This window comes from Callorhinchus milii, unplaced genomic scaffold (genome assembly GCF_018977255.1).
Source record: "Callorhinchus milii isolate IMCB2004 unplaced genomic scaffold, IMCB_Cmil_1.0 Scaffold3, whole genome shotgun sequence".
In the NCBI taxonomy this organism is placed as follows: Eukaryota; Metazoa; Chordata; class Chondrichthyes; order Chimaeriformes; family Callorhinchidae; genus Callorhinchus; species Callorhinchus milii.
This window is the reverse complement of record NW_024704744.1, coordinates 74,154,882-74,181,828: the sequence shown is the minus strand read 5'-3', so window position 1 is coordinate 74,181,828 and position 26,947 is coordinate 74,154,882. Positions and strand designations below refer to the sequence as shown.

Genomic DNA, 26,947 nt, shown 5'->3' with positions numbered 1-26,947 from the left:
AATTAGAGGGGATTTTATAGAAACCTGTAAGATCATCAAAGGGCATGATAGAGTAGATAGTGGGAGATTGTTTCCCCTGGTTGGAGAAACTAAAACCAGGGGTCACAACCTTAAATTCAGAGGCCAGCTCTTTCGCACTGAGTTGAAGAAGAACTTCTTTACTCAAAGGGTGGTGAATGTATGGAACTCGCTATCCCAAAGGGCTGTTGAACATATTCAAGACTGAGGTAGATATATTTCTTATTGCAAAACGGATTAAGGGATATGGGGATAAGGCAAGGTTATGTTATTAGCTGGAGTTAGATTGGAAGATCAGCCATGATTGAATGGTGGGGCAGGCTCGAAGGGCCGAATGGCCTACTCCTGCTCCTACATGTTATGTTATGTTAACATTGCTGGTGTAGGAGGCAGCTGCACCTACCTCCAAACAGCATTCAGTTCACTTCAAATTATTGAAAAATTGTGAAGAATTCGAGGCATTTGTTTATGTTGAAGGTAGTATAGAAATGTCAATTATTTTTGTTGGCAGGCGACAGAGTAAGCCTCATTTCTACATATTGAAATGGACATATGTTTTCCGCCATGAGCCACTATAGCAAAAGGATGCTGCAGCAAAAAGCTGCAAACCCAGCCGACATCAACTAACTTGCAGAGCCAGAGATTTGAACCAAGATTCTTCTTCCTGGTGTGTCCGGCTCAGTTTGACCTGAGGTAGTTACGTTGGAAGAGTTTTACAGCATTTTCTAATGCCGGTGAAATAGAGAACAATGGGTTTCTGGGTATGCAGAATTTAATTTTTTTTGGTATTTTGAATCATGATTGTTTCCAAATGTACTGGAAATGATCTAGTGTCTTTTATATCTGAAGTACAATGTATCAGGGGATTATAGTATCTTGGGATATCTCTAGTATAATTAGGGCTTCCTATTTTCAAGGTTCATTAATTAGATTTTTCGGGTTTTATCTTTAACAATTTTTTAAATCAATTTTAGAGTGTTTATAAAGGGGGGGGTGGGGTGGTGGTCGGGGCTTTCTTTACTGTAAAAGAGGTGCCTGCACGTTCAGATGGGTAAGAGGTGCTCCCACACGTCCGCAGTGTCTCTCCCACACATCCGCAGTAATAATAAATAATAATAATCCTTGCATTTGATATAGCGCTTTTCACGTCTTCTCGACATCCCAAAGCGCTTCACGGAGTATACTGTAAAGTGAATTGACTGTATATTTGTAGGCAAACGCGTCAGCCAATTGCGCACAGCAGTGTCCCACAAACAGTCATGGATTGAAAATGACCAATGTATTATTGTTTTTGTTTTTTTGGAGGGATTATTATTAGGCGTGTGGAGTAAGGAAACTTGCCCAAGGTTTCGCCCTGCCTGGAATTGAACCCAGGTCTCTCACTTGCAAAGCGAGTGCTCTAACCACTGAGCTACAGGACTCCCAAGTCTCTCCCACACATCCGCAGTGTCTCTCCCACACATCCGCAGTGTCTCTCCCACACATCCGCAGTGTCTCTCCCACATCCGCAGTGTTTCTCACAGTGCAGAGCCATAGTGTGCTCCCATGAACTAATAGTTTGTGCAACTCGGAAACATGCCATTTGGCCCAACTAGTCTGTGTTGGTGTTTATACACTATACAAGTCTTTAGCCACTGAAAACTTCCTCCCACACCCTTGTAATTCCTTCTCCCTGTGAATATCCTGTTTCCTCTTAAATGCATCTATACTCTCTGATTTCACCCGCACTCTGGGTAGTGAGTTCCACAATCTTACTGCCTTCTGTATGAAGTAGTTCCTCCTAAATTCTCTTTTGGATCTCCTGGTTCCTGGCTTATACGTTAACATAACCACTTCTCTCTGAATATCTTTGGACTTCCTAATTTGACTCTTGTTGATTTTACACATAGTATTTAAATTACATCAGAAGTGTGTGTGTGTGAATCAATACTAATAATAATTCTAAAATTTGATATAGCGCCTTTCACATCAGCAGGATTTCTCAAAGCTGCAGGATATACTGTAAAGTTTAGAAAGTGTGCATTTTATGGGCAAGTGCAGGACCCCATTTGCACTCAGAGTTGTCCCACAAACAGCCATGAAGCAAGTGATCAATTTTATTTGGGGGTTTGTTGGCCAAGACCTCAGGAGAAAACATTTTCTTTTGGAATAATGACGCAGAATCTTTAACGTGATTCTGAACAGGCAGATGGGACCTCAGTTTAATATCTCATGCAAAGGACGGCACCTCCAATAATGCAGTGCATCTCAGCACTTTATTGGAGTGTCAGGCTAGACTATATGAGCTCAAAATCCTTTTGTGGGCTTGAACTCACAACCTTCTGCCTCAGGTAAGTGTGCTTCTAACTGAGACAGACTGACACACAAAAGTAATTTATATAATATCTAACTCAATCAATGTCACAACATTATTGCCATATTCTAGAAATGGATAGTTGTAGAAGATGAAATTTACAGAAATTTCTGTATAAAACTTTATAAAATATGTTAAGCATTTTCAGGATAACTATCTTTCAAGTAACACAAAATTGTTTAGAAAAGATGCTTTTATGTCTGGAAAATAATGGAAATGGGAACTGGCAGAACTGCGATTTAGATTTAATCATTGCTTTTCTATTCCAGTAAAAGAGCCTGGTGTACAAAAACAAAAGTGGAAGTCCTGGTGTCAGTGTGTTTGTGATGGAGGGGAGAGTACAATAGAGATGTCTCAAGTTTTCAAATTAACAATTTCCGTACAACACCTAAATTGAGCATTGTTTTTGTAACCCGCAAAAATTCATACTCTGTGATTTTTATTAATTGTTAGGACGCAGGTAAAACCCAGAGGAAGTNAAAAAAAAGGTATGATTGTGATTAGATCTGTGATTGGGTGTAAGACATGCGTGTGTGTGTGAAATGTACATTTTTCAGTGCCCAGATACACAGAATATCATGACATCTGAACAGCTAATTGCATAGAAATCTTGTCCTGTTTATTAAAATAGAGTTCTTTCTCTACTTTCTCTCTCTTATTTTCAAATTCTTTGATCAATGCTCTTGTGGTAATTGCTACTAGCAACCTTTCATTTCTTGGTCTTTCTGAGCACTAGATGGATCATATTACTTATCTTCCTCACAGCTCATTGCACTGTTACTTATTCTCTAATATTTCTTAACTAGCATTCTTTCCCAGGATCCTTGAACTGTGGGGCACCTTACCTTCCACGGGCTTCTAACATCCTACAATCTACAGGATTTTACCATCACCTTACAACTACTACAGGATTTGATTACCTGTCCTTCTCAACTCTTTTTGGTTTGTGTGTGCTGCACTATTGGTGCTGGTCTTTCATCTAGGTTTCTCAATTAAAAAGACATGCACTGGACACCCATTTTCATCCCCCCCTCCCCAAACCTATATACATTAAACTTTGAGTAACTGGACACTCCAAGGTAAACCTCAGTACTTCACTGGAGCATATGGCTAGGCGTCACCTGGGCTCAGTTGCTCAGCACTCTCTCTCTGGGACAAAAGATTATGGGTTCAAGCCCCACATCAGGACTTGAGTTCACCGTCTAGACATATGCTCCAGTGAAGTACTGAGGTTACTGCATTGTCTGAGGTTCCATCCTTCAGTTGAGATGCTACACCGAGATCCAGTTTGCCTGGTGAAGTGGATGTTAAAGATCCACTGGCAATATCTATCAATACAAAGGGAGTTTCTCCTGGTATACTAGCCAACAATGCTTCAGATAAATTGGACATTTGTCTGCACGCAGTCACTAAGCTTGGCAGGCATTACCAGCAAAACAATTTGAGATGTTTTGGCGTTTAGGAAGCTTTATTAATATAAGATTTATTATTCTAGCTAGGCAATTATTAGCAGGAGTGATCATAAACAACAACAACTTGCATTTATGTAGCACCCTTCATAGATAAGCCAATTATAATGTCATTGTCTTTGGGCTAAACTTGCGTCTTCAAGTATCCACTTGTAAGTCTGTAACTGAATGGTTCATCGGCAGTTTTGCCATGTCAAACCTCTGCACCTTTCAGCGGTCTTCGCTGACACCACGCTGGGTGATTATCATTCTCTACATTTGTACTGATCTCAATTGGAGATTTCACAGTTGTATTTCAAAGGTGATTCTCAGTGAGCAACATTTTTTTAAAAACTACTTAAAACAAATGGTGGGAGTAGAATGAGATATTAGCCTAACCCAATCCTGTGTTCATTTCATGAACCCATATACGTGCTTTCCTTTGATGTTAACTGAATAGTCACCGGAGCAGGAACTTTGAGTAATTTCCTTTCCCACCACACCCACCCACCCCCCGCGCCCAGACCAGGAATTGAATCTGAGACCTTCCTGATCTCTGTGGTTTTGAGTCCCACAGAAAGGAAGGGAAGTAGGCTTTTAATTTGAATAAAAGGAAAATAATTCCTTACTACTTTGTATTATACAGTATCTTGGTATTTCTGTAGCAGGGAAAATGTCCTTGAATCCACACAAATTAGCTCTGTAATTGAAACTTACAAACTTATAATTGTACATTTGTTTAGCAGATGAAAAAGTGGAAGAGTGGTTGAGATTAGCACTGGGGTTCACTGTGACCGCAGTGAAAATCATTAAGAGTAACTTTTTTGCAAACTATATTCGTCTGTGCCAATTTAGACCCATAGAGCTGCAGGATGTCAAAAGTACAATTGAAACAGTCAACCAGTGAAATAATGAGATGATATTTATCAAGGTTTGAAACGATCACATGCAAGTTTAATATTCAGCTTTTAAGGTGAAACCAAGTGAACTGTACATATTCGTCATGTTTTTCACGTCTCAAATGGTCATACATGTTGGATGCAGCTGGAGGTATAGTAAAGCTTGAAGGCTTTAAAATCTATGATTGTTTAAAGCACCACTGTGACTCGTTTCTACTTTTGCAGGCATTAATCTTACATATCTGGTTTAACCTCAGTGTTATCCAGCCACAAATGTGTTCTGTAGGCTGTTTTCATTTGAACTTTGTGGTTTCATATTCAAAAGCAATAGTCTTGAAGCTTCGTTATTTTTAAAAAAGAGCTGTCATTGCTTTTGTAATGCTGAAAATATTCATCTTATTATTTAAAAATGAACAGGTACATGCTTATGACTGTTATCTAATGTTGTTTCCCACAACCTGTGAAACGTGACTTGCGGTCGAGGGGAAAAAGCTGTATGCTACAGTTGATTTATTTACTCTATGATGTTGAAAAATATTAAGAATGCAAATAAGTGTATTTAATTACTGTAAAAAAAATTCTCATTCCTTTGATTTCTGTTGTATTTGAAATGTGTTCTGTTTCTTCTTCCGTTCTTGTTGCTTGATGTGTCTCTTTGACTTATGGGTTTCTCTTTGTATAGTGGACCCACAAAGGGATTAATGTTCCCTACGCTACATATCATTACACTGCTTTTGTAGAGGTGAGCACCTGAGGGCAAATGGTAACCCTCATTTCAGTAATTGACAATGGATTTGCCCCGTGCCATTAATTATTTGAAACTGCAATGTTACAATGCAGTTTCCAGAGTAACTACACAAAAGGATAAAAATATACTGCATCACCCAAGTGGAAAGAAACATTCCCAGATTGTACTGCATCCGGGAAGAAATGCTGGCTGCCCTTTATCATAGAAGCAAATCATTGGTAACATTTAAAATAAAACTGACTTAATCCATAAGGGTAAATGAATAATAATCCTTACATTTGATATAGCGCCTAATCATGTCATTTAAATGTCTCAAAGCGCTTCACAGGATATAGTGTAAGATGAAGGAATAATGGTGGGAATGTGGGTGGGCTGAATGGCAATTTTTTGTTAGTCTTGATCTTTCTTACTTTCTGATTTTTACTTAACTTGTAGATCTAGGTAGACTTTGTTGGTATTCCCACTTGGAGCTACAGATGGTATAACCCTGTAAAATGCTGCACAGTGTATAGTAAAAAAACAACCACAACCTGTGTCCAAAGGGATATCTAGTGGAACTTGTACACAGCAGTGAATTTTATTCAACTGCAGTCCCTTTATTGTCACTACAGTACTTGCTTAAGAATAGAAGCATAATGTTTTATAGCATGAATAGGGATGAAATGTCTTAAGGAAATTCACAGTAGCTATCCCTTTATTATTCACTTGATCTATCTCTATCCTACTCATTTCAAACCTGATGGGCTTTTTGCGCTATGGACCATGGGCCTTTACAATTTCCATATTTAAAAAAATAATACTTTGGCTAGCTTTATTTGACAATCCACCCAAATAAAATTGGTCATTCACTCCATTGTTGTTCGAGGAACATTGTTTTGCACAAATTGATGGCTGTGTTTAAAATCCTGCAAAATGCTTTTAGATGTTCTTCCGATGTGAAAGATGCTATACCAAGTGCAGAGTTTTTTTAAACTTCTCATTATAAGCAACGGAAATGGATTATTGAAAATGTTTAACATCATGGACTGATGCAAGTGTGATGAGTACTATATATAACACAAGTATTCTTGTAGTAATAAGTTGTAAATTGGTGGAAGCTGTGTGAATGTCCATTCTGTTTCTTGTTTGAGTCTGTGAATGATTGGTCAAATTGCATCTGCCACATGCACTTCATCTTTGACAGCAATAAAATACATAGATTCAATTGGTACCCAAGTTGTGTTTAATCGTGTCTAGTAAAACATTTTTGTTTTAAAAATATTTTTATAGTTCTGCTTTGGTAAAATGATGAAATCATTCCTCAAATGCTTAACAATAAAACATTCACTGCAGACATCTGGAATACATTTTATTTTAACCACAGCATAGTTTGTTTGGTACTGCTTGGAAGGTATTGCAACCTGTTCGGTTTATGTTTGACATGAAAATTATTGTAAGACAGACTTATCAGGTGGGCTTCATTTATAGACAACTTAAGACAACTTCATGCTTTTGGATTTAGATATTGAACATTATACTTCAGTGGCTGTTCGAAATTTGTTTTGAAAAACAAATCGGGGCCAAAAAAGTGGTCGTTTGCAACAAGATTCATAAATAGGGCCTCAGTACGAGTTGCTAATGGCAAATCTTGCTGGTAAAGAGAGTATGTTGTGGTATTCCTGCTCCCAAATGAGATCAATAGATCTCACGAGCAGCTAGCAACAACAACTTGTATTTATATAGAGGTCCTCACACAGGGCAGCACCCCAGAGCACTTGGAATAGAGCAAGTCAACCGTAACTTATTAGCAGGATTCCTCATTAGTGACCCTGAGTTGTTATTAGCAAATCTCATTGCTTTTTGACCCCACTGTTGCTGGCTGTGTGTAAAGGAACATTATGTGCTTTATGCTTTCACAAGTTGCTTCAACTATTCATGTGTTTTTTTTCGAAAGAAAAGCAAAAAGATCTGAGTTTGGGAAAAAGGTTAGATAATTATCAATACAACAAAATAAATGCAACACAATATAGGTGGGACAAGAGAGAAATGCTCATAGGAGGAATATCCACAGTAGTACAGTATAGATAAAACAAGGTGAATAAAGGTTGTGAAGAAAAGATAGAGATGTTTGAGCCCCAGATATGGCAGGAGGGTTTAAAGCCTTGGACAGATACGAACAAATGTAGAAACTTAAAGTGTTGTTAGTATTTCTTTTGAGATCAGAGAATCAGTGGAAAACAGGGCCAAAAATACAAGTAGATGAAGAAGTTCCTTCTAAAATGTTACATTAATAGAGATCAAGATCCAGGTGGAATTATTTCTCCATTGGTGGGGAAATAAATATTGATAGTTATCTACCCCCCACCCCAGCCCTCCCCTGCATCTCAAACATAGGAACATAGGAATTAGGAGCAGGAGTAGGCCATTCGGCCCCTCGAGCGTGCCCCGCCATTCAATAAGATCATGGCTGATCTTCTAACCCAACTCCATCTGCTCTCCTTATCCCCATATCCCTTAATCCAATAATAAATAATAATAATAAATAGGTCATTTTCAATCTACGACTGTTTGTGGGACATTGCTGTGCACAATTGGCTGCCGCTTTCGCCCACAAATATACAGTCAACTCACTTTACAGTGTGTTCTGTGAAGCGCTTTGGGACGTCCTCCCGACGTGAAAAGCGCTATATCAAATGCAAGGATTATTATTATTATTTTATTATAATCCTTCTATCCTTTAGAAATCTATCAATCTCAGTCTTGAATATGTTCAAGGATTTAGCATCTACAGCCTTCTGGGATAGAGAATTCCATAAATTCACTACCCTCTGAGTGAAGAAGTGTTTCCTCAACTCAGTTCAAAAAGGCTGAACCTTAATCTTAAGACTGTAACCCCTAGTTATAGATTCTCCTACCAGGGGAAACAGTTCCACACTGTCTCTTCTGTCAAGCCCCAAAAGAATCTTATATGTTTTTATAAGATCAGCCCTAATTCTTCTATATTCCAGAGAATATAGGCATAGTTTACTCAACCTATCCTCATAGGTCAACCCCCTTATCCCAGGAACCAACCTAGTGAATCTACGCTGCAGCCCCTCTAAGACGAGTATGTCCTTTCTTAAATAAGGATACCAAAACAGCTCATAGTATTCTAGGTGCGGTCTCACCAAGGCCTTATACAACTGCAGCCAAGACTTCCCTATTTTTGTATTCTAACCCTTTTGCAATAAACACCAACATGCCATTAGCCTTCCTGGTTGCTTGCTGTACCTGCATACTAACTTTTTGTGACTGGTGTACAAGGACACCCAAATCCCTCTGAACACTGACACTATCTAGTCTCTCCCCCTCCAGAAAATAATCTGCTTTTCTGCTTTTATTACCTAGGTGAATAACTTCACAATTCCCCACATTTATATTCAATCTGCCTTCACCAACTCTCCATCCATTCCCGGTATTTGACAAGGTACGTCATTTTGAATGGAGGCAGGAGGAGTCTACTGCAGCTGTGCATTCCAAGCTATTTTCATCTTGAGTTAAGTAGTATGTGGTTTGTAGACAGATGCCTCGGCTTGCACTCATAGCCGGCAAGGAGGCAGGACCAACTCATTTAAGAAATTCATAATGTAAAATAACATGTTTTTACAACTTTTTACTCTCGAAGAATCAGAATGCATTATACCAACAATTTGTATGATTGAAGAGCAGCTGGTGCAACGTGTTGTATTCCTGTTTGTTGTCAGGAAGTCATGCCTGCAATTAATCCCCCACATGGTGCATCTCAATATCAGTAGTAAAAAAACATTGGAGGCATCTGACAGAGAAAAAACCTGGTAAATTTCCATAGCTCACTCTTGTGCATTTCCCATTATCTGGATCACGAGTGACAGGATACTAGAGTGAATTGTCAACCTGGGTACTCAGTCTCACCGTGCTGGAGAAAACTTGATACAGTGCAATATAAAAAGAGGGGGATTTCCCTCCCCTAAGTGTAGGGCATACACAAAATAAGGGGAAATGTTCAGAAGATGTAATAGCCAGCAACCATATTCCACCTCTTGTTTCCTTTCACTGCTTTTTTACCACCACATTGGAAAGAGAATGGGATCTTCCAACCTATATTCATTATCTATCTGCTGTAAGCAATTGGCTGCCATGTTTTGCACACAAAATAGACAGTCAATTCACTTTACAGTATATTCTGTGAAGCGCTTTGAGATGTCTCAAAGATGCTGTATCAAATGCAAGGATTATTATTATTTTATAGTTCAATGCCACTAACACAGTCATCTTTAAGAAAAGTATGCATGCTACAGGGATATGGTACTGCTATTGCTTTGAACTACTATTTTGTTGGAATCCAGGGTTGGATTTGCACGTTTCAAAGGAAATTTTCAAAAATGCACAATCCAATCATCGAAAGTTACGAATTGTGGTTAAAAAATATATTTCAATTAAAACATGATCTCAAATCTGTTGTACAATACGCACTGTTTTGGTCAGTAAGAAATCTTATGTAAGAACCAAAGACATTTACAGTACAGAAGACCTGTCAGTCCATCATATCTGTGTTGTCTCTTTGAAAAAGCAACCTGTTCATTCCCATTGACCTACCTTTTCTCATACCCCTTCAAATTATTCCTTTTTAGATATCTAACTTGTACCCGCTTGAAAGCTAGTATGAATCGTGCCATGACTGCTGCAAAAGGCAGCACGTTCCATAACCTAACAGCTAACTATGTAAAAATAATTCCTCCTAATCTCCCAACTTTGCTCCCTTGCTAACTATTTCAAATTGATGCCCTGTAATCATGTGGCCTTTATAAGTAGAAGCTATTAAGGAGACTTTATGCAACAAATCACTGATTAGTGAAATATTGGAATAGACTGAAACCAATCCACACATCCAGGAGAAATTGAGAATTTGAAAGGTTATGTGTGTCAGCTAAAAGTCATGTGCACAGAATATCTAAGAAATATAGGCATAAATTATACTGCCAACAACTATGTTGCCTCAAGTTTTATTTCATACATTTTGGAAGAAACTTCCGCGAATATTGCTGAGCACGACATAAATAGTTCACTAGTTTAGATGTAGTTTCTGCCTTCATCCTTATATGAAGAAACATCAGAGCTTTTATCTGTGTGGTTATTTTATCATTTGCCAAATATAGCATCAATTCTCTAATATCTTAATGCATTCTTGCAGACTGGTCTTAATCAGTTTGCCAGAATTTGTGAGCAGGAACAACTGAATAATGTTTATGATACTGAAACATTTGCACTCCATTTGTGTTACAATAAATGGGCTTTGTTATTACAATATCTGAAGTTTATCTTCCTATCATTTACTGAAAGATGAGCTGTCAATTATGCATTAGATTTATAGGGTACATTGTATTATTTGATAAATTAGTATTCTGAAGTTGATAGATGTTATATTGCAAGAAGTACAATAGTAGTTGAGTTAGTAATTTGAGACTAAATCATGGTGGATTGCTATATTTGTGGAGTCCTGTAGCTCAGTGGTTGAGCACTCGCTTTGCAAGCTAGAGACCTGAGTTCAATTCCAGGCAGGGCGAAACCTTGGGCAAGTTTCCTTACTCCACACAGAGCCTAATAATAATCCCTCCAAAACCAAAAACAATAATAAATTGGTCATTTTCAATCCACGACTGTTTGTGGGACATTGCTGTGCGCAATTGGCTGCCGCGTTCGCCCACAAATATACAGTCAATTCACTTTACAGTGTGTTCTGTGAAGCGCTTTGGGACGTCCTCCCGACGTGAAAAGCGCTATATCAAATGCAAGGATTATTATTATTATTATTATTATTATATTCTCCAATCAGCCCTTTTAGGAGTTTGCTTCACAGTTGCAGTGAAGCAAACTCCTACTAAACCCACATAACAAGCACAGATCTGTATCTGTCCACTGAAACATACTGAAAGCTCATTAATCGTTTTAATAACCATTGTGGGTATCTATGGTCCTACTGTTTGCAACAATTTGTTACATGTAGTGAAACATTGACTTGCAACATCAGAAATACACAATATGCACATCTTTTGTCTATGTGTTACTTTTGCTGTAACAGCAATTGTACATTTCAATCAGATTATTGTTATTGCATAATTGTTATTATTGTTTTGCATTAAATGAGCAGAAACATAACATGTTGTGTAAAGTGATCATATCTGGGACGGGGACAGTTGTATAACTGGTAGAGAAAAAGTCAGCTGGCAATCCAGCTCCTGATCACTATGATCACTCCTACAAGAAAGTCCCTTTAATGTTTATAAGGGGCCAGATTGTAAGTGCACGCAAGACTGATATTATGCTTAAGATTTTACTTGGGTGCTTTTGAGGGTTAGGGAGAAAGCTTTGCCTTTGGAAGTATTATGGGTGGTAATTCACCAGTCTTGCCTTCAGAGTAATTGAATGGTGGGAAGTACATGACAGGACAAGTTGTTCATGGTCTGTCTTGATGATCTTGAGTCACTTTTTCTTGTTCCTTACTTTGGGTTCCAATAGCATAAATCCTTTTTAATAACCAATTTAAAAGATACAATCAGCTCAGGTTTTTGGAGTTTAAAATATCTGTTAACATTTTAACCATCTCTATTCCCCGTCCATTAATACACCATGCTCTCTTATGATTTAATCCTGAATGTAGTTGCCTTACTCACCTCTGGTGATAATAGCTCCTGTTTACCTTTTTCCAACCTAGATTTATTGAAAAATAGGAGAATTTATTAATTTCATTCTTTCAATTTGCACCTTATTTTTCTTTCTGTAGTTGCAGTTTGACTGTGAATAGACGCTGTTCAAGTAACCACCTCCATTCAACAACCACCCCCTATTAACAACCACCCTGGAACAGTCCAGATATCCCAGTTTGCACATCAACAAACTTTTACTCAGAGGCCACCCTTATATGAAGATCACTTTGGCCCAGCCCCTGAAAGATTGTTGAAAACAGGTTTGACTATTTATTGCTGTTGCACGCTGACACCACTGGTCAGCAAAACAACTAATACCAAATGTTTCTGCACAAACTCCTCCTTGTTGAATTACAATGATCAGGTTGACGTTCTGTGGGGAAATTAATTCCAAATGTGGGCTCAGCAGGAGAAGAGATCCCATGTTCAGGGTTGTGAAGGGAACAATGATCTTAAATGTGTTTGATAACTGGCATGTTGGCTGCTATCTAGTTTCTTTTAGTTTTGGGGGAGGATGCGGTGTGAGGGAAATTGTAGATAGTCATCTTGGGTCCCTCTTGACCAACCAATAGAACAATGAATGTATCTTATGGACAATAGAGTTTTGCTGAAATTATCAGTTTTGCTGAAATTATCCCTTTTCAGATAATAAATTAAGACTTAGGGTGTACTACTTGTATTATAATCCGAGCAGTTCAGTTTGTTCAAATACTATGCTTTCGCTATGTATTCCACAAAGTTGATGTCTGGCTTTTTGTTTTTATATCCATTTCAATTGCTTTTGAAGCTGCACATTGGTTTCTTTCACTCCCCCCTCCCCGATGCAGCTGCTCAGCACCGCACCAAAGTAGACAAAGAATAGTTTAGTTTACCCCTACTGTATTCTGCAAGGATCAAAAGTAGTTGAGTCATTGGATCCTGTAGGTGTAGGCAGAACTCTTTGCTGTCATTTCAAGAAGTGGCAAACCCTATTTCCTTTTCCCTCACATAGGCATCCAGGTTTTCTCCTAAATATATTGATGCTTTTTTGATCACAACACAATGATCTTCACCCACAGCTTCCAGTAGTGAATTCCACATTCTTGCCACACTCCATGTGAAGACGTTTCTGCCAAACTCCCTTCCACTAGCTACCTTATACTTATGCGTCTCATTTTAGATTCGTCAACAAGTGGAAACAGCCATTAATGTCCAACCTTATCGAATCCTTTCATAATCTTAAATACCTCTGTCAGGTCCCATCGTGATTGTGTCTTGATGTCAGAAAAGCTACACTGTGTGTTTACTGAGCTACTTGCAACATAGATGCGGATCAATCAAACCTTTGTCATTTCAAAAGCTGCAGTAATGGTTAGAAAGTTTTGAATGCTGGAATACACACATACTGAGTGTGCGAGCAAATGTTAGTAAACAAAAGAAACAATGTTGAGCTTTAAGCCCAAGAAATGGTAAAGATATTAACTATGCCTGTGGGGTAAGGAGGGAAAAGCTGACTAGTGGTGATGTGGGAATGGATGATTATTTTGAAGTTTTTGTTTGATTAACTTTTAAGATCAGGGAGCGCCTGTGTGATCAAAGCTTCTCGTGAAGAGATGATGTAGAGCTTATAATAGGTTTTGTGTGGTAAATGGCTGGGGGAGTTGGGGGTGGGGTGTGGGTTGGGAGCTGGAATATGTTAGGCTGAATGGCCTTTCTCATTCCATGCATTTCATGTGGCAGTAAATGTGGCTGGAATTTTGACAGCCCAGAGGCAAGTTTTCAGGAGTTTACTGTATTTTTTTTCAGAGAGATGGCAATCATGTATATAATTGTAGTTCCTGTGTCAGTTCAACAATAAGAACTTGCATTTGCGGTATATATTAGCCTTCATTCAGGAGAGCGACTCAGAGCGCTTAACTCAAAGTTCACTGGAGGACACCATTTTATTTTCTGTGTCAAGAGCAATGAAAACAGTCATTTGGCCTGACTAGTCCATTCCCCCATTCTTTTAAATCAAGGCAGATCTTTTAATATATTTCTCCACCTTTCTTCATATTCCTTAAAATACCCTCACTTCCCAAATATTTATCTGTTTTCAAAGTAAACATCACAATTGAAGTGAGCATCTACAGCCATCCAGGCATTGTATTTCACATTCTCACAACCCATGAAAGGTTATGTAACCTTTCAGGAGGGCAACCCCTCATATAGGTATGAGCTCAAGTCTCTTGTTCACAGTGTAGTAAGAGACAATAATTTATTTTCTAAATCGGGATTTTTTTTGGTGGGGGGGAGGGGCTGTTACCTTAGTTCAAACTTCTGCTGTTAAATGTTCACTACTTCTAGATTTTGCAAATAGTAACAGTTGTTTAATGAAAACTTTGGTTGACACATTATTAATCTATTAATCTGAAGCTGTGGTCAGGATGAACCTGGAGTATTACATGAGATTCTGGTCGAAGCGGCTTGAAGGGGCCATGCCTCAGAGATAATACACAGGAGCAATGAGGCTGGAAACATGGTTGAAGCCTATTTGCTGCATGTTTTAAGAAATACTTTAATGTTATAATACNAAAAAACTAGAGGCTGGGTAACCTGGAAAAATGAGATTAAAAGGGTCATCCAAACCTCTCTTGTGACAAATCTCAAGAGAGGTGGCCAGTAGAGGGTGCTGAGAGAGAAGGAGGGATAAATAGCAGACAAGTTAGCTCAGTGCACTTACAAGCAGCCATCATTGCGATCAGCATTGGTATCATCTATTATTGTAATAACCTTGCAATGAGTCTGTGAATCCAGATCATACAAGGAACAAGCGGGTCCCAACAAAGATCCTGTATCACAGTCAATATTCCTCTCCCTTTTCAACCTAATAGATACCTTCTATCGTACAATCTTTAGATACCAGGAATCTGCTGAGAGAGGAGGGATAAACAGCTCGATGCACTCACAAGTAGCCATCTATGAAAGTTATACTTATAGATTTGTATGATGCTGTGGATGAATAGCCATATTACATTTTTAAAAATAAAAGGGAGGAATACAATTAAGTTAAGGCTTACAGAGATAAGACAAAAGAAATACAAAAGGCATAGAAAAGAAACAAAAAGGGGGAGATTAGGAGAGCTAAAAGACAGTATGAAAAAACCTGCTGTCAATATGAGAATAATAGTGTAGGATTTTATAACCAAAAGAGCATGAGGATATTATTCAAAAAAACAGTGGGGGTCACCACAAGATGAAGGAGGCAGTCTTGGAGTAGAGAATGGATATGTGAGATGGCTAGATATGCCAGTGTAGAAGTATTGCTGAAACTGAGGAGCTCTTTTGTTTCCTGGTAAGAGAATAAATACACTGGTAGTTGGTAATCAATGTGTATCTTCTCGCACTCCATTCCTTTCAATTGCACACTATTCTACACACAATCTAACCATTCTGATTCTGCACCAGTTCTTTTCAGCTGCCTGCTAAGTACATAAGTGTGACCAAGGTATAAATGTTGTATGAATGAATGTGGAGACTACAGACTTGAATCAAAATCTCCAGCTTACTTTAGAAATTGTTGTGACCTTCCCCCATTTCCCCCACCTGAATATTCCTGTTCTGTAACAATACAAAAGGTAAATTGATTGCCAGCGGCAAATCTTCACCACAAGAGATGATTCGATGAAGAATGTAGAACAGCTCATTCTTTCAGGATACTATTCATTGCATTGCTATTCCTTCCTGTTCTCTTAAATGTCCATTGTGTAGAAATTCAAAGCCAGCGTTTTACTGAACGAGACATATCTGTCGCCTCTCCCTGTATAGCAAAGTGGGTGAAGGCACTGTTTTATAACAATATTTATAACAATTTAATATTACATATAAAATATTTTATAACAAAAAACAAAACTGAAAAAAATCAATGTTTTTACACTGCTGAATGCATTGCAACCCCTTTTTCCTTCTAGTGAGGTACAGTTATATGGGTTCAGGTTACCCTCTGGTTCCTTTATTCATGCACAAGACTTGATTGTGAGTGTGGTTGGGTTATTGGACCATGGAGAGCATCAAAACTGAGCCTGATCCTGCTCTCAGCCAATGTTACATAAACGTTAAATAATCTTGTGATGGCGGTGAGAAATCAACGGACACTGATCAATGTTTCTAATACCTCCTTAACCCAGGGCCCCTTTATTCATTGGCTATTTTTAATTGGCTATTGGCATCTCTAGCCATCTCAAATGTCCATTCTCTACTCCAAGACCTCCTCCTTCATCTTGTGGTGACCCCACTATTTCTTTGAATAATATCCTTATGCTCTTTTGGTTATAAAATCCTTATAAAATATTTCATATGTACAACATGCAGACCAAAAAGTCACAAGTTCAAGTTTCAGTCTTGGCAGCATTTAGGATATTATTAGCTTGCCTCGGGGCAATTTCGTTTCGAGTCTTTGGAGGATTACTTCCTGTTGAGTCTTCTTCCTTCCAACAATATTACTTGCTTTCCCGAAATCTTTCAGCGCCTTGGGACATCCTCCCGACGTGAAAGGCGCTCTATAAATGGAATCTTGTTGTTGTGTTGTTGTTGTAGATAATGAGTAGAAGGAAGGTCATAGAAATTATATTATCTTCATCTTTATAGTTTCTCTAACATGTGGATTTTGTTTTACGGGTACGAAACACCCCCATATTCTCCCACATCTAGTTGACTGGCTTACTAGACGGTAGGTGGTGGGGAGTTGAGGAGGCATGGGTTCAAGGGCAAAGAGCAACTTGCTCATAGATCATTTTACTACAATCACGCAATTTAGATCAGGACCTCAGTAAGGTGGGGGAGGAATCCAGCTTCCCAGTCTATGCTAGACTTCCTGTAATAAAATAATAATAAAGTTTTATTATGAGTCAGCATATTTCAATGGACAACCTTCATGTATAATTCTTGAATGTTAAAAACTTTTTTTTCTATTAGCAGAGTGAAGAGCTGTGCGTTTTCATCTCAAGGATGTCACAATTTGGTGAAGGAATCACATGTTTCCAGACAGCAGAATATAGGTTTGTAAAATAGGATTCATATTACTGTTTATGAATCTATTTGTCTATATATTGAAGGTATTTCTCTGCTTCTTAACTCTTTCTATCTTGAAACCTGGATTTTTTTTAAGAATAAAAGTTCACCATTCAAAGGTGTAACCAACAGTTTCATCTCATTCTGTTTTGGTCAGGGAAATTTTTAAGCAGTGTTTAACCCAGTTTAAAAAAACACCTTAAGATAATCTTTGTTGGCAATTTGTCAGAGAGCACTTATTCAAAAGCTGAAGTTTAACATCGGTATTCACTGGTATCATGCCAGTTTCGGCTTGAATAAAAGTCACGGAGAGGAGAGCTAACGTCGTTACGGAAACGCATGTGAATTTACTGGATACTGAGAGACTTCAGCCTCATTATCAAGCTGTTATCATTGCTTTGATTCAAGTATCTTTGAAGAGGCAGCTTCTGGCATCAAGGGAGTCAGACATTGTAAGGTTTGTTTTATTATTGCATGTTTTTGAGTTTTGGGCTTGTAGCTCAAATGAATTAGATGTTCAACATTCAGAAGATTCAACAACTTTTTTTAATATCTAATTGTCTTTTTTTCCCCCCACTGGCAACTTAAATCTCTGGTTCTGGTATGATCTCCTCTTTCTGGGGTGTGGTTCTTGGGGCGCTAGTTGCCCTCTGGTCCCCTGCCCAAGTGGTCATTGTTCACACGTTGAGCCTTGTTAGTGAGCATCCAGAGGCCACTCAACTGTGGAAGGTCATCAAAGTCGAGACTGACCTCTCTCTACTTGGCTGCAACAAATGTGTACAGCCAGTAGAGGGTGATGTACACCGTTTTTCTTCTCTAACCCTGAAAGGCCAGAGCCAGTTTGAGCCTCCCACGTAACCCCGGCTGAGACCAGCGTGTCCCCGGATTTGAATCATCAAGCTCCCAGTCCATAACTACAGCTCAATTTACTACATCATCTGCACTGCCTTTGTTAATTAGGTTTAAGATAGCATTTCTCTTACCTTCCCATTGCTTTACTGTAATAAATCCTTCTTTCATTTAAAACTGGTCATAGCACTTTCAAAGCTCCAAGTGGATGAAGCATTATACTGAGTCCTCCATGAGTGTGGTGGAGAGGGTGGTGGAGAGGGTGCTGTGGAGAAGAATGAGTGCAGTGAGTGGATTGTTGCGAGAGGTGGGCCAGAGGGGAAGGAGATCAGAGGAATCCAGGGCAGCGGAGAGCGATTGTGGGGAGATCTTCTTCCACGGGTGGTAGAAGATGGTGGTAGGTTTGGAGGCAGCGGGGAGAGGAATATGGGAGTTGAGGGAGATGAAATGGTGGTCAGAGATGACCTTGTCAGTGATGGTGACACACAAGATGCTGCAGCCCCAGGTGATCACCAGGTCGAGCAGGTGACCGTGGGTGTGGGTAGCAGAGTGGATGTGGAGGGAGAGGTTGAGAGAGGAGAGGAGAGAGGAGAAGTCTGAGGAGATGGAGCAGGAGGGGGTGAAGTGGAGGTTGAAGTCGCCTAGGATGATGAGGTGGTCGGAGCAGAGGCAGAGGGAAGCAAAGAGGGTGGAGATGTCAGAGATGAAGGTGGGAGAGGATTTTGGAGGGCGGTAAAGTAAGAGAATTTTCAGAGAGAGGTGGGAGGGATGGCAGAGGGTAAGGGAAGGAGTAAGGAGGGGAACGAGCTGGTAGAGTAGGGGGATAGGGCAAGTGACATCCTGGATATGAGGGCCATACCACCGCCATGACAGTTGGGGCGTGGGGCATGGTGGTAAGTGTAGCCGGGTGGTGTGGCCTCAGTGAGGGGGAAGGTGTCACCTGGGGTGATCCAGGTTTCTGTGATTGCCGTGATGTCAGTGTTCTCATCGAGGATGAGATCATTGACAGCCAGGGTCTTGTTGGAGATGGAGCGGACATTTTGAAGTCCACTGCGGAGTGGATAGTTGGCAGGAGGATGTGTGGGATGGGAGGGGTAGTGGGTTGGTTGGGAGAGAGGGTGGGGATGCGGATGAGGGAGGAGAGGTTAACCCCCGGGGTCAGGGTCCGGGGTGGCTTCTTGCGGTGGTAGTGGGGAATGGTGCAGTTGGTGTGGCTGCTGCGTCGAGTGCCGCGATGAGACCGACGGAGGATTCCCAGGCTGGAGCAGAGGGAGGCAGTGGGGGGTGTCAAGCAGAGATAGGAGGCGGGGAGGGCGGAGAGAGAGCAGGACAGAGCGGGAGAGTTGCAGGGAGGGGGGCATTTTGAGGGAGGGCCAGCTCGGTCGGGGGCGGCAGCCAAGATGCGCACACTGGGATGAGAGGCGGCAGGTTTAGTAGGACATTGTCAGCCTGCAGGAGGCTGAGGGGGCGCTCATTGTGTTACCAACAAGCAGCCTGCAGGGGAAGGACAGACAGACAGACAGACAGTGGGTGGGAGGGAGGGAGACACTGTTTACAGGCTATACTGTCCTGTAGCTGCTACTACTGATTCAAACCTGGCGCGCGAGTAAAAGCTGATCTCTTTTATTTTCACACTTGGGTTTCAGGAGAATGCCACTGCAATTTAACTAGGTCAGAGGGCAGATCAACTCCCTCAGTAAAGGTAAAGTCAGTAGTGAGACCCTCTTGGCCCATTCATGGATTTGTGGTACTTAACTCTCTCCAGGAGGCTGTTATGGCTAAAGGAAATGAAAAAAATTTGGACTATCTAAATGATTTCTTAATATACACTTAGTTTTGCAATGGAAACCAAACATAAATTGTTTGTTTGTCTCCTTGTAAATCTTACTAACAGCTGCAGTAACTTCAGAAACTACAATATGTCAAAGAACAAAGATCAGTGGTATAGACTTTCAGTTGAACTGTAGTGAAACAACTTAAAGCATTATCTTTACAGTAATCTAAATATCAACCTTTGCTTTGCAATGGTGGCTGTGGCTGATAGCGCTAGTTTTGTTAGCAAGCCAAAGGTGAACTGTAAATTGAGCTAAAGACTTTGAGTTTACAATATGTCTTATATTTTCGGATTTCTCTGAATGTCTTTTGAATCATTTATAAAAACAACTACTATCAACGTATTCAGGAAGGAAGTTTTGAAACATTGCTTGTAATCCATTGCATCAGTCGTTTTGCATGAACAACAACAAGATGTCCCGAGGTGCTGAACAGTCAGGGATCAGGACCTGACCTAGTGGGAGGGCAGGGTTGGGATGGGGGAGGGCAGAGGGGGTAGGAAGGTGCTGAAGGCAAGGTCAAAAAGGAGGGTCTTGAGTCATGCCACTGAAGGAGGCAAGAGTGGGAGCAAGGCGAAGGGATTGTGGGATGGAGTTCCAAAGGGTGGGGGCAGAGAGGCTGAAAGCCCGGCCGCAGATGGTCGGGCAGGTCGAGTGGAAGACCTGGAGCAGGCCGGAGCCTGCTGAGCAGAAGGAGCGGACAAGTTGATAGGGCTCAGCAGGTCAGAGATGTAGGAGGGGGCAACGCTGTGGAGGGTCTTGAAAGTGAGGATGAGAATTCTGAATTCTGTCCTCTGAGGGATGGGGAGCCAATGGAGCCGGGTGAGGGTGGAGGTGATGGGGTCATGGAGCTTGGTGCGGGAGAGGTCACGAGGTGCAGAGTTCTGAATGATCTGCAGTTTGTGGAGGGAAGAGTTGGGAAGGCCGACAAGGAGGGAGTTTCCGTAATCGAGCCTTGAGGGGTTCGGTGGCCTGAGAGGTGAGGCATTGGCGGAGTCGGGCAGTGTTGCAGAGGTGGGGGAAGGCAGAGCGTATCATGGCCAGGATGTGGGGGAGAAAGGACAGTTGAGCTTCGAACAAGATGTCCAGGTTCCTGATTGGCTTGGTGAGATGGAGTGTGCAACCGTGGATGCTGATGCTGCCACTGAGGTGTTGAGGTGCTGATCCAGCCAGTCAGGAGGGCCTCAGTCTTGCTGATATTCATCCAGGACTTGATGCAAGCACTATTAAGGTGAACACAGTGGTGCATTTCCCAAAGAAGCCAAATTATGTGAGACTACATCAGTGATATAATCTTATGCTATTTTAACTTCTGTCTAATTATAGGCAATTTAAGCATAACAATTTCAGTTTAAAGGTCTTGGCAGTCCAATACCCCTAAGGCTTTTAACATTATTAAAATGTTAGTAGGGAATCCAGCTATTAACATTAAAATTTAACCAACACCCCATTGGCAGAATTATGCATGTCTGTAGAGCAGAGGCAGAGCCATATTCAGATCTGTAGGATGCATGTCTGATCATTGATCTGTGCTGAATTAGCCCATCAAAGGTAATTGGAGTGCTACATTCTGTCTTGTAGGCTCTGGCCTAAGGAGAGAAAAATCAATTTGGCTTGTGTGTTCCAAACCCCTGTTAGAAAGTGTATTGAAATACCAGTTGGCATTATGCTGATAATGCACAATTCTAGTGGGGAAATCCCATTGACAGCCAACATTGGCAAACGTGATATGCATAACATGGACTAAATTTTCAGCCCATATGTGTGTGGACATTGATTGAGGACAGGCACCCACTTATTTGTGCTTCTTTCTCCCTCCATTACTTACTCCCACTGCACCACTTACCAGGTTTTCCCTATTTTTGCTCACAGATGGAAAAATAGTCACTTGAAGGAGATTAGGGTTATGTTGTCTCCCAGGGGAAGGAGGTCAGGGTTGAATACGTGAGATTTGGGGAAATTAATTAATTTTCTGAATTTTTTTGTTGATTACCTTTGACATTCAGGGCATTATTATATTTATTCAACACTTTCCCTCAGGAGAGAGAATGAGTGGAGTAAAGTACATGATAGGTTTGGGTTTTGCTTGGTGTATGGAAGGAGTGAGCTTGACGTGCTTTTCACATCCCATATATCTTATGGATAATTAGTTGTGAACCACCCCAACAAAACAGGGACGGTTTTATACTGAAAACAAACATTTCATGGTGATATGGGCTGCCATTCAGTGTTGATGACTGAAGAAAAACGACTGGTTATTTATAAACCCGCAAATAAAATCATTGCATCTTCAATTTTGCAGTACAACGTGGAAACCTTCTTTAAGTATTTTGAGGGGGAATTATTTTGGGGGGGCGATTGAGAAAGGAGTTGAAACCTGTACAATAAATATCAATAAATATTCCTTTTGGAGTAAGTCTAGTAACTGAGCGAGTCTCATGAGTGTGAGTGAACTTAAATCTCTGTGAAGAGCAAAACTTATGTAAGCCAATCATTGCAAGTACAAGTGAAAGAGGACTGACAAAAACACAATTACTGTTTTTCTGGATTCTTTGTATCGGTTTCAGCTGTTCTTGTGTCAGACTTCAAAGGCAGATTGATCATTGCATCAGAAAGTGAAAAGCTTTGTCCTAAATTTCTAATATGTCAACTATTTACAGAGGTTTGAAATCTTCCATATTCCTGTGACTTTATGTTCTGTGTAGTTCATTTAGTAAAAATCTGCTTTAATTTTTTTTAAATGTTAGCATTAGGTGAGAATCTTTCGATCTGCAATCTAAAAAATAAAGCATTCTCTGCAGAAAAAAGGTTTCTAAGATTATTATTGACAATTTATAGTAAGTTATATTGTTAGACATGCTTCTTTCTGCAGGAAGTACATTAATGGATGTCAGTGTTGCATTACATGGATATAATGGAAGTACCTGTGACTTTGGTTGAATACATTTTGTATTTATGTTATTTTTAGCCACAAAATATACTTCATACTGTAGTATATCCTATGAAGCACTTTGAGACATTGTCTCGATGTGAAAGGTCCACAAGTGTAAGAATTATTATTATTATTTTTATTGTTATTTACTATTGTAATAATAATAATTCCACTTTATAATAATAATTACTTTTACTATTGTAAATAACCGGATGCCTCCTTTAATATATTGTTTTATAATTATGTTTTCAATTGACACATGCACTGTGATGAAGAAATGTAACAATTTAACTATTTACATGACATGAATGGCAATGTAATTGACATTTATACTTGTATTCAAATAAATTGTTTATTTCACAGGATCACAATTAGAGGTTCGAATGAAGAGGGCCCTTTGGCCCATTTGATTTTATCCTTCCAAGTTACCCATCCTACCATCTTCCCCTTACAGTATCAAACTGTTTCTTAAATGAGTCCAGCATTCTGACCTCAACCACTCTTCCTGTTGACCTGTTCTAGTAGTTAAATGTGGAAAAAAATGCTTCATGGTGCCTGTCCTGAAATTGCCCTTTGTAGCCCTGAACCTGCGCCCTCTTGTTCCCTTGGTATTGCTGGAAATTCTTATATACCTCTTAGGTCCTCTCTGAGATATCTAGTTTATCTAATTATGCCCCATAGCTCATTCCTAACACAGAGAAAGCATTCTCCTTTGCGATGTCTCAAGGGCCTGTACAGTCCTGTTATGTCACAGTGACCAGAACTGTACACAGTACCACAGGTTACCCCCTGGCAAGTTCTATCTGGACATGGATATGTGTGCCTTCTATTTGAACTTCCTATATGCAGTACCTTGCATTTATTTGTATTGAATGGAATTTTTGAATGAAAACAATGTGCATAATATGTTAAGTAGAGGCTCGGTGCACTAAGTTCAAAACAAGGAAATCATAGCTCTTTGAAACAAATGAAAAACTGCACAGTGGAATTTAACTGGTCTTTTGGAACATTTAGGGTATTTTTTTTTAAATTCCATTTAAAAGTCTCCTTGCTCACATTTACAGGAAGTATACAATAGCAGGTGTGGCTCAAGCCAGTCTTTTGTGCCTCCATAATTGCACCAATATCCCTGGGGAACCCACTGATATTTCAAAGCCATGCAATAAATGCTGAAACTTTTCTAAATTTTAAAACTGCATGAGAACCTTGTTAAGAAAGCTTCACTCACCTTAGCTAGTATAGCTCGCTGTCTATAGTTTCTTTATACAGAACACCATACATATTGTGTAAATGACACCACTGGTGTGTGTGTGTGCATTTTTTTATGAATATTTCTTGTCATTACTGAAAATGACGTGATACAGCAGTATATCAAATGCTATTATTATTAGTCAGTAGTGAGTAATTCAATGCCTTTATAATATAGCACCTCCTTAGGTCAACTGCAACTTCTAATGTTCTCAGAATACTTGCCAAAAAATGAAAACGTATCATGTGTGTTGCAGTCGGTAATCACCTCTGGGATTTAGAATTGAATCCAGCAAGACTGATGGAATGAAAGTCTCTCTTTATCTGTTGGCTGGCTGAATTTCATGTAAAATGAGTTTGGATCCATCCTGCCATTCCAACTCAACTCACACAGGTCACCAGCTTTTCAAATCTATATGTTTATTTTCCACCTGAGATGAAAAATGCAATGTATGATGTGACAATCAGCACTGGTTATAACTCACAATCTGGGACATTCAACTTCTGGAGGTGTCCCAGTCAATGACTCTCATGGGGACAAATCGCTTCTTCCAACTTCGCTCAAATGATTACTCCCAAAGCTGGTTGTTGCAGCCAATGAACTCTTTGTGGGTCCCAGCAACTGAACTGAGTTGAGATAAGCCAATATTTATTCATTTAAAGTTGAATGAACCTAGTGTTTCCTGAACTGACATTCGAATGCTTGGATCCACATGGCAGCAGGTTCAAAGATTTTGAACAATATCTAATTGTTATTCACCCAAATAATTTGAATGCAAAATATATCCTGCTCTCAATGTCACGTGATCCTTTTTTGTACTATTGTGTGTTCCTCTTCCAAGGCTATTTTATCCTTGCTGCTTCTGTGTTCTGTGCAATAGACTTGATGTACATTGGTAATTGGGTTCTTTGCAGCTGTCACAGAGCATTACAAATTGAAAGCCCACAGGATCACTTCCCAATCCGTGCTGAAGTAGTTGATCTCAGCCAGGGCAGAAGTTCAGTTCACCTCAATGCCCTGAAACTCGTGAAGGGGAAAATTAGGTAGGGGCTCCACTCCTGGTGACTTATCCATCGATGCCTCTTGAAATCTGGAAATATGAAGATGTAAGGTGAGGATTGGAGCAGGCTCAGCTGTAACGCCCTCTATGGTAACGCGCTAAGAATGGGCAGTTTGGTCACTTACCAGAGGACCATCAGTGCACAAGGAACCATAGTCCAGTAAGATTCAAGAGAGAAGGAAGATTTATTTTTTTAAAAAAATAGATTTTCACTCTTGGCTTTTCCGAAACCTAAATATGAAAGGGCAGTGTTTTAAACTGCCGGCTATTTAGTCTCCTTGCAGCTATCAATGTCAGCAGACAAATTACCTCACAGCTTTAGATGTGAGTAAGCAAATTAGCTTACAGCCATAAATGTGAGTAAACTACACTAATAAATGTGAGGAGGCAAGTAATCATTTTGTAAACTGTCTAATACACAAGAGATATGAATTGCCAAGAGCAAAGTTTTGTTCGAACATAAAGGGAACTACATAAATACTTAAAAAGGAGTAAACTGCAGGGGTTTGGGTAAAGTGCAGGTAAATGGAACAGAAAGAATTGCTCTTAAAAGCTAGATCAGATCTGATGGGCTGAATGGCCTTTTTCTTTGTTGAAAATTTCAATGGTTCTATTCCAGCGTCCCTTGCTGGAAGGTGTTCTTGTACGGATGTTTAGTGAGGACAGGGTCAGGCTCTGCTCTGATGTCCTCTGCAGTCAAATAAATTGCTAACACTGACTGTCATGGTTCACGTGTGAATATAGACTAAATGACGAGGTAAACATGGAACTATACCTCAACAGAATAGAAGAAAGGAGTCAAATGCTGTCAGGACAGGAGTGTAAGGGTAGCTTTTTTTAAAAATATATATATATGAAATTAGTTTTTAATCAGAGTGTGATGGAAGAGAGATTGGTTTACCAGTGATGTTCGGACTGCTGCCACCTTGTGTTCAGTATATTTTCATAATAATACTTGCATTTGATATAGGGCTTCTAACATCAAGAATGACTCAAGTGCCTCATAAGACAGACCCTGCTTACCTACACCCTGAGGAGGAAGGTCCAATGAAGAAGCCTTTTTGACCCATTTGATCTCATCCTCCAGACTATCCATTCTGCTGTCATCCCATTACAGCATCCAGCTGTTTCTTGAATGCTTACAGCATCCCAATCTCAACCACCCTTCCTGATATAACCCATTCCAGCTGTTAACCATCCTCTATGTAAATAAATGCCTCATGGTGTGAGGAGCACGGTGGCCAAGTGCAATGATATTTTTGCACATATTTCCAGTTTCTGGAGCTCAGTGCCGTTTTTACTTTACCATGAGCACAAATGGGTTGGAAAAGAAATTAGTAGTGCACTTCTGCACAAAGCTAGTTAAGTATATTCTTTATATGTATTGTGGAATCTATTTGAGGTGGTGGAAGTCCCTAATGGATCACTAACTATCAGTCTGGATGTAAATAACAATGGTTGAGATCCCAAATAAAAGTACGTTGGCAAAGGGTGAGACTGTTTGATAATACACCCAAGTTTCCTATAAGTGACCTCATTAGAAATGGTCTGTTAAAGTACTTTTCTTCCTGTTGGCTAGCTCAGTTGAAGCAATTGCTCTGAGTAACTGGATAGGAGCCTGCAGGATACTCTTTCTGAGTCCGTGTTTGGTGAAGCATTTGTTTCTGTTGTACTTCACGCGCCGTGTTTTAAAATGATCCAGAACCTCAATGGGTAAGTATGCTCAGAATCCGATCATTTAAAGTCAGTGCTTTTGTAATGATTTATGAAACTACTTGGTATTGATTATGTGTTTGGTTATGACCAGAGGTTAGTCAGATTTCAGATATC

The 26,947-nt window shown here is 39.9% G+C and overlaps 1 protein-coding gene across 5 annotated transcripts in view; it reads left to right on the top strand.

Annotated features, from left to right (window-relative positions):
* Positions 1-26,947, top strand: part of LOC103181680 (ras and Rab interactor 2) — a 68,747-nt gene that overhangs the window by 3,097 nt on the left and 38,703 nt on the right. For 3 of the 5 annotated variants that reach the window (XM_042332865.1, XM_042332864.1, XM_042332862.1), the window contains exon 2: positions 17,100-17,182. The gene's annotated coding sequence lies outside the window, so the exon portion shown is untranslated. Of the gene's footprint in view, positions 1-8,832; positions 8,912-12,244; positions 12,428-17,099; positions 17,183-26,723; positions 26,831-26,947 lie in introns of those variants that run through there. The other 2 variants (XM_042332863.1, XM_007898335.2) reach the window with 2 other exon arrangements.